Here is a 13,963-nt window from a genome sequence, read left to right on the forward strand (position 1 = left end):
GGAACTAAAGCCCAAGGTGAAGTGACTCGTGCAAGGTCGCCGAAACACTGTTTGGTTTTAGAAATTGGATCTCCTCACTTCCTGACAGTTGCTGTTCTGCTTTACTGAGCGGCTTGCAGCCAGCAGGTTCCATGTCCATCAGCCGAAGTCCTGGAGATGGGAACTGACACCCACTCTACTCCCTGCAAAGGCAATTTTTGCCCCAAGTTCTTTCTTTAATATATTATGTCCCTCCTAATTAGAGATTCATATATTCCTATCACTTAGCTGTTTTATAAACAAAGGAAAAACAGAAGTGATTCCAAGCCACTTAAGTCAACATTAGTTATTTAAATACTAAAATAGTCAACACAGAAGCACAATCTGGTGGGTAGCTCCTCTGGCTGTCTCCATCACGGCGTCCCGGGGAGCCTTATGATGACTCCAGCTACTGGGATGTAGTCATTCAGCATACTCACTGGCTCAAGAGGGGGTCTGTGAAGCCTTTCCTCGCCCTCCCACATTTTCCTCTGCCCCTGTGCATTCTCAGGGACCACCCCTTGGCACGCCTGCTGGAGAAATTGGTGTGGTATAAGACCAGATTTGACTTTGAATCATTCTCCAAGGCCATATTTCTTCTCCTCTATTAATTCAGAATAATAGTGCTTAACTCTGAGAGCTGTTATTAAAATTAAGTGGGGCCATGTATGCAGTGATTAGTAAAGGATCTGTACCGTAGGACCCCTTCCCTTCCCATATCGTCTCAGAATAGGGGACCTCCACATCCCGGACCAGTATGCCTCTTTTTGCTCTATCCATAATAAACTGGTTCAAAAACTATCTAATGAGCACCCGCTGAATACTTTGAACCATACCAGACACACCTGACTATTTAGTATTTAGTTGGCCATTGTACCAGGCATTAAGTACCATGAGACAGTTCTGTCCTAAATAGCTACAACTCTCATAAGGACAATTTCCAGTTAGATTGTTCTTTATGATTTCATATCTCCAATTTCCTGAATGTTTACTCTTGGGCAGAAGAGATAGAAGAGGGATGCAAACTGCAGAAGCCAGAGAAGTCTTCATGGGAAAGGCTGGGAGGGTTGGGGAGATGGCTGGAGCTTGGCAAGATTAAAGCAAGAAGAGGTGGTGGCCTTTTGGGGTAGCAGGATAAGTAGGAATTAGCAGAGTGAGGAAGAAGTTGGTGAGAAGATAACCCTGCCTCAGCCTGGATTGGGTTCCTTGTGACAGGAGTGACTTTGCAGGGAGTCAGAAGACAGAACATCTGGGGGACCTGTGGAGGCCAACTTTGCTTTTAACCCTGTTACCAAGTTGAGTCATGGAGGACTGATTCTTTCACTTGAACCTAAGAGTTCTCAGTTCTTTCAGAATGTTTATCGGCCCCTGATGGGTCAATCCTCTGCAGCCACAACATCTGTGCAGAGGAGTCACCAGCGGCTGCATGTCCTCTTGGCAAATCAGGAATTCCGGAAGAAAAACTGACATTTGCTGCATCTTATCTTCCATCATGTTTGAATTCTTGGCCAAACAAAGGGCTGCTTTCAAAGTTGGAGACCGGCTCCCTTCCTGGTAGTCTGAGCCTCTCCAAGGGTCCCCATCAGAGCTTTTAACAGTGTGTCCTGGCTTCCGTGAGGAGAGCAGTACCAGATTTATTATGTCACCCTTCATTCCTCAGAGCCTGGCACAGCACCTGGCATAGAATAGATATTTGATGAATATTTAATGCACAGAATATCTAATATGGCTGACTTATGATGGTTTAATAATTTAATGACTTTATAATTGTGTGAGAGTGAAGTGCTTTTGGTAAAAACTGCACTTTGAATTTTGATCTTTTCCTGAGCCAGTGACAAGTGGTACTGATTTTCTGTCTTGATGCTGGGCTACAGCAGGGAGCCCCAGTTGTCAGATAGCCCCATGAGTACAAAGGCAAATAACCAGTGTCCCACGGTGTGGTGTTGGTGAGCTCTGACGTTTGATATGATAGTGTAGTAAATGCATTTTCAACATAAGGCATTTTCAATTTATGGCAGGTCTGTTGGGACATAACCCTATCACAGGCTGGGGATCATCTGTACTGAATTAAATTGAAATCAACTTTTTTAGAGCAGAGAGTAGTGGTAGAAAATTAGGAAGTTGAGGGCAGAACTTAGAGGTCCTGAAGGCTGACAGAGGTTAGGTCTGATGAAAGGGCAGAAAGATTGACCAGCAGAATAAGGGAATAACCATCAAAACAACATCCTCCCTGTCCCCCTCTCAGCAGAGTGACGGGTATGAATGGAATCAAATTAGCAAAGTCATTAGCATAATGATAAGCAGCACTTCCTCCTGCTGGGAGCCTGGAGGTAACCTGGGGTATTCTCTGCTTCCAGACCCAGGCTTTTCGGTTGCTATTGCTTTCCTGCTGAGGACAGAGTAAGTGATCCTCAAACCAACCAGGTTGGCCCCAGGGTCCTCTTGAGATGAGCTCTCCCTGCGGGAGAGGAAGGGAGGAAGCAAGTTCGAAGTGAGCAGTGTCAGCAGATTCCAGTCCTTCCCAAGCCCTTAAGCAGCCTCACTTAAAACTCCTGGAGGCTGGAGACTGAGCGTGAGCTTTGAAATCATGCCTTCCGTGGTTTGAATCCAAGTTCTTCCACTTAATAGTTCAATAGCCGGGCACAAGTGAGCACTCCTGACAAGTGCTGGAGGTGACTCTTCCAATAATGTCAAGTGTTACACAATGATTTCATTATCCTGCTGTGGGATCTCCATAATCCTGCATCCAAAGCAAGAAAATCTTCAAGGAAGAACCAAGCTAGTTTCAGAGTCCACAAACAGTCATTATCTCTTGTTTGTCATAGTCCAGTTTAAATTGGGAGGCCATCACTCAACCTGTACCCAAGCCAACCTCCTGGATCACAGGCAGAGCATGACAGAGGGAGGAGGCACACCAGCTCTGAGCTGCCCTCACTGTTACTAGCATCTATCGCTATTCAAATTTGATGGACCAGCACCAGTCACCAAGACCCAACCTAAATACAAAGATGGCTTGGAAAAGCAAAGCACCACAGGGAGATTCACTGAGCTATAACTGTAGGACATTGAGACGATTTAACCTCATTGGGTCTTAGTGTTCTCAGCTTTGAAATGGACTTCGCAGTTCTACTCCTTGGCAACTGACGAGAATTACATGGGCTGATGCATGAAGAGAGTTTAACTCATTGCCTGGCAGTTAGAAACTATTCATCATCAATATCATGCAGATTAATAAATACCAAGTAGAGTTATTTAGCTGCAGGCCACAGAAACGAATTCTAATTCAAGAAAATAAGGAATTCATTGGAAGGATTTGGGGGTAACTCACAGAATCTAAGTGAAGACTGAACAACGAGATTATAAAGGATAGAAAACTGGGGATCCGTAGTGTTAGCACAGACCTCGACAGATTCAGAGAAGCCTTCATTCCTTCTTGGACTCGGGCACCGTGGGGGCCCATTCTCCAGATGGGGAAATTGGCCATCAGTTAGAGGGGATTTTGGTTTTATAGAGTACAATGATGTAATCATTGGGAGCTGTGTACGTGCAGTCTTGACAGTCAAGTGCTAGTTGAACATGTTAAAACTTTAATTTAGGAAGGTAGTTGTAAAAAGGTTGAAAGTCTTTGTTGTCTGGGAAGATAAGAGTCCAGATCCCAGGGATGAGGACTCAAATCTTGCCCCTTGCTATTTTGCTGTGGTTCCCTTTAGGACTAATTAGCCATGGGGAAAGGTCATGGTTTAGGTCCAGCAGGGACCTAAAGTATCCACCCTTTTCCCCCAGGGCCCATTGTTCCTTGGCTAGTTTCCCTCCTTCCTCTTGAGCTGCACCTCTCTCCTTTTTTCTTTGGAGAGCTGTCTTTTAGGAATATTACTCTCCATAACCCTTCACTTAGCAAGAAGTACAGACAATCCTCCTTCCCCAAGTTTTCATATGGGAAAGAGTTCGTGATTTTTAAGGAAATCTTGGTGTTTCTGCTAGAATAAAGGGAGTAGAACCCAAGTGGCCGTAAGTAGCAAATGTCCATTACTCTATTGGTTAGGAACAAGTTGTATATGAATCAAACAAGACCCAGTTGCAGGGGTTTAAACAGGAAGTGCAGAGGGAAGCAATCTCGATGGCTGTAGACTGTGCTGCCTCAGAGCCCAGTCATTTTACCTCTGCCATCCTTTGCACTGTGGCTTGTCACCCCAGTCCTTCCCGGTCACAACATTGCCACTCCATTTGCAGAAGGAGGAAGGAGAGCTGTTCCCAGCAGCTCCATTACATCTTACTGGAAAAACTAATAGAGGTTACTCCTAGATGCAAGGGATCATGGGAGATTTTTAATTGTTAAAATGCCCTTTGGTAGATCTATGCAAAGAACAGGTGGTTGCACCTGAAAATATGGACTGGTTAATTTGAAGTGTCTGCCAAATGTCCACCACAGGTTAACATTAATGTTAATCAGTGTCCTGTTATAGGAGGGAGGTGAGAGGAAATACCCATTTGCCTAAAGAATTTTTCCACTGGCTCTTCCCCTTATGGTGCTTATGAACAAAAGGAAGGATGTATTAAAGATTGCCCCTTGAGGTTTGCAGAACCCCTTCCTGGCCCAGGAGATCCTGTGTATCACTGGGTGTAGAGAGTGAACTGATTGAAGTGTTTTCCTGGAGGCTGCTCTAGGATTGATGTATGCTCGAAAGCTCCCTCTGGGATGAAATGTCTCAAAGGTCTCAGCACAACCTACTTCCATAGTGACTAAATGAACAAAAGAAGAGGGAGAATATTTTTCCATATTCATGTGACTTGTACCATACCTGATCCATTCTAGGGGCTAATAAAAGGAAATTATTTCCTATTTTCCCCCAGAACTTAAGACTGTTCCCAGATTGTGATGTTCAAAATCTAAAATCAAAACCTAAAAGCCAGAATGAACATAGTTCCAGATACCCCTTGGGACAGATTTCCATGAGCAATCAGAAAAAAGGGGAAAGGGGCAGAGAAACTAGGAGAAGAACATGAGCAAGTCTCCATGGAGAGATATAAGTAAGTCTTAGGGTAAATAAGATTCTGTCATCTCTCTTCCCATTCCACCTCTTACCCCAGATACATCTTTACACTTCTGTGAAGCCAGAGGGCTTGAGGCAGAAGCTGAGGCATAAACAATTTTTAATATTTTACAAAAGAACTTAGTTTATCATCCATTTAATAGCCAGCATTTATTGGTTGTCTGCAACATGTTGCATGCTGTAGTTGGGGTTTTATAGGCATTGAAACAGCAATATTCGTTAACACTTAGGAAATGCTCATTGAATTCCAGGATCTGAGCTGAGTGCTTTACTCTTCACAACAATCCCTCCCTGTAGAGGTCCTATTACTTGACCTATTTTAATTGAGTCTATTGAGGATGCAAGCAAGTTATAAAATATGTCAAATATCCTAGTTTCAAGTGGAGCTGGGAGTCAGATTTGCTCTCTTGATCACTAGGCTGCTGTCTAACTTTCTCAGCAGTCCTAGGGGACACAGATTTTTGACCTTCTATACAAGGAACCTAGGACTCAAGGAGGTAGCTGATTTGCCCAAGTCAACTGCAAAGCTATGGAATGGCAGCTGACTCTTAAATGCAACACTGGGCTACTCCACAAGATTTCTTACCAGTGGCTGAATGTATCTAATGTAAGTTGAGTATCCCTTATCCAGAATGCTTGGCACCAGAAGTGTGTTGGATTTTAGGATATTTGTAAGTACATAACGAGATATGTTGGGGATGGGACCCAAGTTGAAACATGGACATCATTTGTTTTATATATGCCTGATTCTCATAGCCTGAAGGTAACTTTGTACAATATTTTAGTGTGCCTGAATTTTAACCATAACCAGTCACATGAGGTCAGGTGTGTAATTTTCCACTTGTAATGTCATGTGCTTAAAATTTTTCAAATCTTGGATCATCTCATTTTGGATTATCAGATTGGGGATACTCCATCTACCTAAATCCTCACCTTATAATCTCACTATCAAGAACTTCATACATAATATAATGCAGTAAAACAGACTCTGGAACCATACTAGCTCTCACATTAGGTAGGGTTTTAACTTCTTCGGTCCTCAGCTTACCTGTAAAATGGGTTTAGCATTAATATGTCAATGACGGGTTTCTTTTAAGGGCTTGATAAAATATCCATCCCAGAGTTAGTTTAATAACTGATATATTGTTTGAGATTTTTCTTCCCGCTTGTTTGAATTTCATGCATTTTCATATTCATTGTATAGCTTTAAGGAATCTCCTCCCCTTACTGGGTTTGTTTTCCCATTTGCAACATAGGAGAAGGTTACTCTGAGTCCCCATCCTGCCGTCACTTTTCACAGTTCACAGGTGCCAGGTGAAGCTACACTGTCTTATGCTGGCACCTACAGGAAGTGTAAAGTGCTGGTTAACATTAGCAGCAGCCCCCACGTTCCCAAGATTATAACAGCTGTTCTTAGTGCTTGCTTCCTGCCAATCACTTTTCAGAACATTGTACATACATTATTATATGTAAATGAATAAATCTGCTCTTGCCTTTCCTTCTCTTTTGCTAACTTTGGCAAAATATATTTTCTGCCTAAAATATATATTGAAATTGGGCAGACAGTCTTGAAGGTATCACATTAGCTAAAGTATACGTTGTAGGTAACATGGCTGACACACAGATCTCTCTCTGCACAGACAGCTATCAGTGGATAAGGATACCTTATGCCTTGTCAGGACTGTCTGTCTAGATCATGAAGATGCAGAATCTACCCCTCGAAGTTGCCCTCTAACAGGTATTAGTAATATCTCCATCTCTGTTACATAGATATGAATAGGAATCTCAAAGATTAAGTTGCTTACCCAGCTATGAAGTGGGAAGTCTACATGTCTGACCCTGGAGACTATACATCAACCACTAGGCTACTCTTAGAACATGCTAAAATTTTCTGAATATAAGCCCCTTTTATTTTTGTGGTGCTAGGAATCAAACCTAGGGTCTCATGCATGTACTCTACCATTGAACTATATACCCAGACTTTGAGTTCCCTTTAAAAAGGCAGGAAATCATGTTTAGCTTCATGAAAAGGAGCTAGGCTCCTGCCTGGTCTGTGGAGGTAGGGAGAGTAAAGAGTGGTAACTCAACAGGAAGTCCCCATGTGGGGTGGCTGAAGTCTTTCTTGCTGATGCCTCTAGTACACAAGCCTGTGGTGGCAGAATCTGCCAGAAGAGGCTACCCTGTGAATGTCCTGACCGCCAGTACATCCTGCCTCCTCAGTCACCTCCCTGGCTGATACCCTCCCAAAGCCGATTCCATTCCTCACTGACCCAGGGTACACAGAGCTGCAGGTGATAGCTATTCACTTTACACACGGACCCCTCCCCATACCAGGAAAATGTGCAGGGGGATGGGAGTCACGCTGTGTTCCTGTCCTACCTGCCATGGGTGATGCCAAAGATAGCGGCCAAGCTGTAATCTTGTCAAGCACGTGACAGTTTCCCATGTGCTCATAACTCAAATCATAACTCAAGTGAGGAAAAATATCTTAAAACCGCACGAAGCTTCTGTAGCATTTCCTTTGCAGCAGGCCATCAAATGGTTAGGTCTCTAGCATTTTGTGGCACAGGTAAGAACCGATTCATGTTATCACAAGTTTTCCACTTACCGAAAGAGGGACCCTGAACCCATGGTGACTCTGCGATACCCACTTCCTGCACCAACAGAACAGCATTGGGACCTGTGAGTGCCTATAGATTGAGCCTGTTGGAAGTGCTCTTTCTTCAGCAGGCACGGTGAGCTGGGACCATGTAGGATGCCTTCACCACCTGCTCAGTCCCACTACAATGGGAACAGAGACAGGCTTCTTGGAGATCCAGCCTAGCCACTTGGAGACTGCAAGTCAGCAGACTAGGCTTTGGACTTGCATCTGACACAAACAAGCTTTGTAGCCCTGGGCAAGCTGATCTTTGAGTCTCACTTTCTTTGTCTATGACGGGTTTGCCTCTGAGACTCATTCTGCTTTGGTCTGTTACATGGGTAATTATAAACCTCAGCCTTTCACCTCTGGCTAACAGTTCCTGTCATTAGTCTTGGAGGTACCCTGGTTAAACCCATTTCTCTTCTGAATGCCGCCATCCACAGACAGATACTCACATGTACCTATCCAAACAGACTCATCTGCTGTGCACGTGCCTGCACACCAAACATGTCCGTGCTTATCACCAGTGATAAACTCCTAAAGCTGACCCAGTTGGTCCCCGTAGACCACTGACGATGCCTTTCCTCTGTGTCTTCCTTTACTTGTCAACAACATCAACACAACAACAGTTAACAATGCCCTTTCCCATCTCTCAAAAATTCCAAGCTATGAAGCGAGAATCTAATGTATGTTCTCCCTCAGATGAGTCCCACAGGAGAAAAAATGAATTAGAAAAATTAGCAGGTTCTGTCCTCAAAGACTCTATGGCTGGCTGGCTACTTGGGAAGAAAAAAATTGTCAATTTTTTTCCTGCGTCACCTTCAGTGCTTGCTTTGATATTCTTTATTCTTCCATCATGAGCTTCGTTTCTTTTCCCCAGAACCAATATCAAAACCATTTTTAATTATGCCATTTATCTCCTCAAATGCCTGGTGTTTCTCCACTTTCAAAGTATCCCAGTTTAACCTCACTAGTTCTCACCCATGCATTTGCTAAAATCTCTTACAACACTGAGTGACAACAAGGGCATCGTTGGGGACCCTGAGGGCAAGAGAGGTAAACTTGGTTCTATAAGGTCACACAGCAAATCGATGGCAAGGCCAGCCTGAGATGTTACCAAAATAATGAGACTGGCTTTTTTTTTTTTTTCTTTTTTATAAAAATGGTCTAGATTTTCATCTCACATTTAAAAGAACAAAGGACTTCCATAAAATGGGCATTTGTCTTTGCATTCTCACACTGTAAATGATAATGTGTTTACTTTAGTCAGTTCCCTCATTATGCTATCTTGTATTTTGTATGTGATCTCACATACACTCCACTCATTCAGGAATCAGTACAAGCAGGTGCGCTTTGAAGCCTGCTCAACAGATGTGGACTTGGTTGCTCACCAGCAATGTGACCTTGGGTACATTAACTTCTCGGAACATTTTCGTCAACAGCAGAATGTGGGAAAATAAAGGACTAGCTCCTGTTGTTAGGGAGGTTGCATGAAGTGGGGTCTATAAAACATGGTATTAAACAGATAATAAGAGTTCAGCAACCTGTTGTCTGAATCAAGCTCAACAATTACAGATTTCCTTCCCTGTACAAGTTATTATTGGGGGATGAGGAAATAGCTAGTCCAATCATTGAAGCAAACATTTGAGTACCTACCAGTTACTTTCTATCCAATCTTAAGTTCAGATATCACCTTCACCCAGAGACCTTCCCTAATATCATATGGAAAACCAGTCCCTCAGCCCCTCTCCTTCCCATCACCTTCTGTATTTCCACAGTAGTAGTTCTCAGACCACCATTGTCTGTCTGACTGCATGTTTATTGGATGTGGCTTCCCCATAGTTGGGGAAGCATAGACTTTCACTGTCTTTTTTACTACTAAATCCCCATATCTCAGTCCAGAGCTTGGAGCAAAGTAGACATTGTACTATTAGTTAGGTGAATGAATGCTAGCTGATGGGCACACCTGAGATAGTTGATAGAACTCTTAAACTGACTCGCAATCAAGTGACGATGTGGAAGGACCTTTATGTTAAACTTTTAAAACCCCTCTATTAACACTTTATCAAGAGAAAATGACAGATTTTATAAGGTAGGTAAAATGGAAGTGCCAAGTCCGAAGGAGGAAGGGAAGCAGCAGTAGGGCAAAGGAGACATAGGAGGTGTTAGGTAGCAGTTGGCATTTGGGTTGAAGCCCACATTTGCAAAGCATAAGCAAATGCTCCATTTGGTTCACTGTGACCCGTAGCCCCTATTCTGAACTGAGAACTCAGTTTGGCTTTAGGCATTCTCTGATTTGCACCTCTGACATTTCCCTACCTTCTTAGAGCAAGCACATTGTTACTCTCCTAGGAAAAAAAAGATATGATGCTTTCTAGACAGAACCAAGATTTTTTAAAGAGAAAAAAAATATACCCCTCCCTTCTAAAAAGATTTTCAATTTTTCAATGACATAAAGAATGTGTCCATCATAAATATTTAAGAAAATAGATATGCAAAAAACAAAGTAAATCTTATTCACCACCCCATGATACGGATGACCATTGATACAATTGATGCACATGCTTCTAGTTTGTTGCATACATATACGATGATCTTAAGTACAGAATTATTGAATGTTTAACAGTAAGAACATGTGCTTAACAGCATTCAGAGATCATTTTTCATATATGTAGTATACATCTTCATTGCATTTTATGAAATACTTGACCTAATAGCAGTAGCACAAATTAACTCCTGTGTACAGGAAGGAAATTGGGGAAATCATGAAAGGACATATACCTGGAAGTTAGGAGCTCAGATGCTGGAGGCAGTCTGGGTTGCAATCTGAGCTCTGCACTTAAAAAAGGAGAGATGTTAGCAAGCCCTGAACCTGTCACAATAGCGTTTTCCTTATCTACAAAATAAGGTGGCTACTGTTTCCCCTGGTGCTAGTACAGATTAAGTAAACACTGTAAACTACTTGGCCGCTCAGTGTTCAACAAACCTATATGTAAATGGGGAATAGGACTCCAAAAAAAGGAATTTGAACAAAGGCAAAGGGAGGGAAGAAAGAGAAAAGATATGGGGGCAAATGGGAGGGAGTGACTTGTCCATAGATTGGGAAACCATTTGGTGGTTTAAGGAGGCAGCCTCAGGAGAAGGGAGGATAGTCAGGAGATAATGCTCTGTAGGGCTGAACCCCACGGAGATCAAGCAAAACACAATCCGGACCACAACATCAGGACCTCTGCCCTGATGTTGTCTGAGCTAGAAGGCTTTCTGCTGTGAGTGCTCACTGCCACCTGGACTCCTCTCTTCTGCTCCCCCAGGGAAGGGCGCCCTCTAGAGGCTGGAGATGAGAATTGTTTCCATCCTGACTGCAAAACAGACCTTCTCTAGGGAGGTTTGGGAATGCCAGAATAAGATGAGTTTTGTCTACCTACAGAAACTTAAGTTCTGAGCCCAGAGGCCAGAGAAAAACCATGACTGACTTTTTCTTGCTGTTTTTATCTGAGTTTTAGTTTTTAAGAGTTTTGTGGAGATACAATCACCATACAATACACTGTGTCTTAAATCTACAGTTCAAGTTGTGAAATGTATACATGAGCACATCCATCATCCACCAAAGTAATTTTTACGTCTCCAAAGTCCCTTTTCCTACCACATTTTCCCTCAAAAGTTTCATATGTGACTGTACATTTCTTCCATTTCCTGTGTTTTTATTTTTAATGGAGATTAGAGAATTCGATATGATCATGCCCCTTTGGTCTCCTGTTTCTTGGAGGACAGAAGAAAATAGTGTTTCATCCATATTCCACTAAAACTTTGACACAGCCCCTCCCTTGTCTAAGCAGCTTGTGTGTCTCTGATGGGTACTTAGGGTTCATATTACCACAAACAGAAGTGTTTAACACACTTTGAGACAAAATACTTGTAAGTCTTCATGGGGCACATTATGGCAACTCAACACATGTACACAATGTGTAGTAATATAATTAGGGTAATAAGCATTTCATCTCCAAACATAGATTTTATCTTCTGGAAATGTCATAATTAATTTTGAACTATATCAAAGGTTATTTTAATAGTAACACTACCGTGCTTTAGAAAACAGAAGTAATTCCTCCTGGTGTTTTGGTGCCCCTTGTTGAGATTGTCTTCATTCACCCTCCCGCTTGCCCTTCCTAGTCGCTAGGGTCTCTATCCCATTCCATTCTTCTATGAGATTGGCTTTTCAGCTTCCACAAATGAGTGAGAATTTGTGGGATTTGTCTTGCTGGGTCTGGCTTCTTTTACTTAACACAGCCTTCAGTCCCATCCACATTGCTGCAAATGACAGGACTTCATTCCTTACAGCTGATTAATATTCCATTGTGCATATATACCATATTCCCTTATCCATTCATCCACTGATGGGCTTCTAGGTCAATTCCATATTTATCTCCCTCTGAATAGTACTACAGTAAACATGGAAGTCCAAATATCTTGATATAATGATTTCATCTTCTTTGGATAGATACCCAGTAGTGGTGATACCATCGTTTACCAGTGACGAGTTCTGCTCCCTCTAATGTTGACATTTGAACACTAGAGAAGCACACCAAGGCAAGCAGATTAAGCAGGTAATAATACAGACTTCTCTGAGATTAGTACAAAGTAAATGATGCAGCATCTGGAACATACCAATGAATATCATAAAGATGACAGAAGTCAATAATTCCTCACCAGGGGTGGAAGAACTGAGAAGTTGTTCCCATAACAAGGCCTAGCAAAGGCTGGAGAGAACAAGGCCTTTATTTGGGAACTTTAACATTGTCCAGATTATCAGGAATGTAAACACAACATTTAGTAGAGATCTCTATACTTCTGGTACTTAGGGCTAGAAAATCATACTAGCAAACATAGATTAAATCTACCTGTGTAGTTTAGGAAGGTCTGCAGGCTTTAAACTGACTAAAACTTCTGACTCTGGCAGTTTCTCTTGATAGTTATCAGGCATATTTGCCTAAGAATCTGCCACTTTGTAGCTTCCAGTCTTTATTCTAGTGGGCTAACACAAGTGTACATCTTAAGTTACATTTAACTATTATTTCTTTTAAATGCCCAAGAATGGCTATGGTTTTAACTGTTTTGCTGGGTGTCTAAGATCAAGCTGGTCAAATTGACCTGTTCCTGTCTTGTTAAAGAGTCAGCTGAGTTCCCACAGGGGTTACTCGTAGAGAACATAAGAGCAGCTTCTTAGCTCACCAGTGCCTTTGGTTAGGCAGGGTCTCCTTGATAAGGTGGCTTCCTTTGGAAGCATCAAGGGATGTATCCCTTTTTCCATGTCCCTCCTCTGCAGCAGGTGCAATGATTGGCTTTTCATCCTCTAGTGGCCTCATCAATCTCCTTGATCAGGAGGTTGTGTGACCCAGAGTTGCAACGCTCCTTAGAGAAGTTCTCTTGTTCTCTGGGTTCAGGCTGACTGAGGGCAAAAGATCCAAATACTCGTCTATCTTGCCCTCTGTATTTGATTCCAATCTCTAAGTTTGGTCTTAATCATCCAGCAAGCCAGTCTGACCAGTCATAAAGTAAGAGTACTGGGCTTTAACTTCAATGTCTATAACTTTACAGTTATTTACCCTTTTATTTAACTGGAGTCTGTATTAGTACTGGAAGTTACCACTATCTGTTCTATAGGTGATGGCTTATCACAAGTTACCTAGGTTGTATGTTCTGGAAGCAGCTACTTCTGCAAAACATTAACAGGTAACAGTTTTACAAAATGAAATTAGCAAGAGTAAAAATATATTCAGCTTATATAATAGCTATCTTGAATTTTGAGAGCCACATTATATCCCTATTTGAGATCACAGTACTTTTACAACAAGAACCAATCTTTTAAATAAGCTGAATTCTGACTGACTTTGTAGCCATTCTAATATGTAGTAAGGTGGGAGGCAGAGCCTTATCTCAGGTAAGGTGTGGCTCTTTACAAATCAAGTGTTCTAATTCTAATATTGATCTTTGCTTCTTTCTTAAATGTCATTTTAAGAAGTTTACATATATTGATTCCTGAGTCTATATGAACACTAATTAAAACAATTAACATTATATCTAAAACAAATTAAAGAAAGCCTGAGAACTTTTAACTTTCCTTTTGTGTGGCAAAGTGGCAAAATGTTTTCATGTTTCACAATATTAACCTTTAAACAATCAGGCTCTACCATTTAGAAATACATTTACATTTAAAATTCTTTATCTCATTGTAAAAAAGTAACAAATTTTACAC

The 13,963-nt window shown here is 41.9% G+C and overlaps 1 protein-coding gene and 1 long non-coding RNA gene across 3 annotated transcripts in view; one reads left to right on the top strand and one right to left on the bottom strand.

Moving 5' to 3' along the window:
• LOC306663509 overlaps window positions 1-13,963 on the bottom strand; it is a 141,288-nt gene that overhangs the window by 126,505 nt on the left and 820 nt on the right. The window lies entirely within an intron of this gene.
• ATP10B (ATPase phospholipid transporting 10B (putative)) overlaps window positions 1-13,963 on the top strand; it is a 323,628-nt gene that overhangs the window by 18,971 nt on the left and 290,694 nt on the right. The gene's annotated exons all lie outside the window — the stretch shown is intronic.

The sequence above is a fragment of the Sciurus vulgaris genome, assembly GCF_902686455.1.
Source record: "Sciurus vulgaris genome assembly, chromosome: 6".
Lineage (NCBI taxonomy): Eukaryota > Metazoa > Chordata > Mammalia > Rodentia > Sciuridae > Sciurus > Sciurus vulgaris.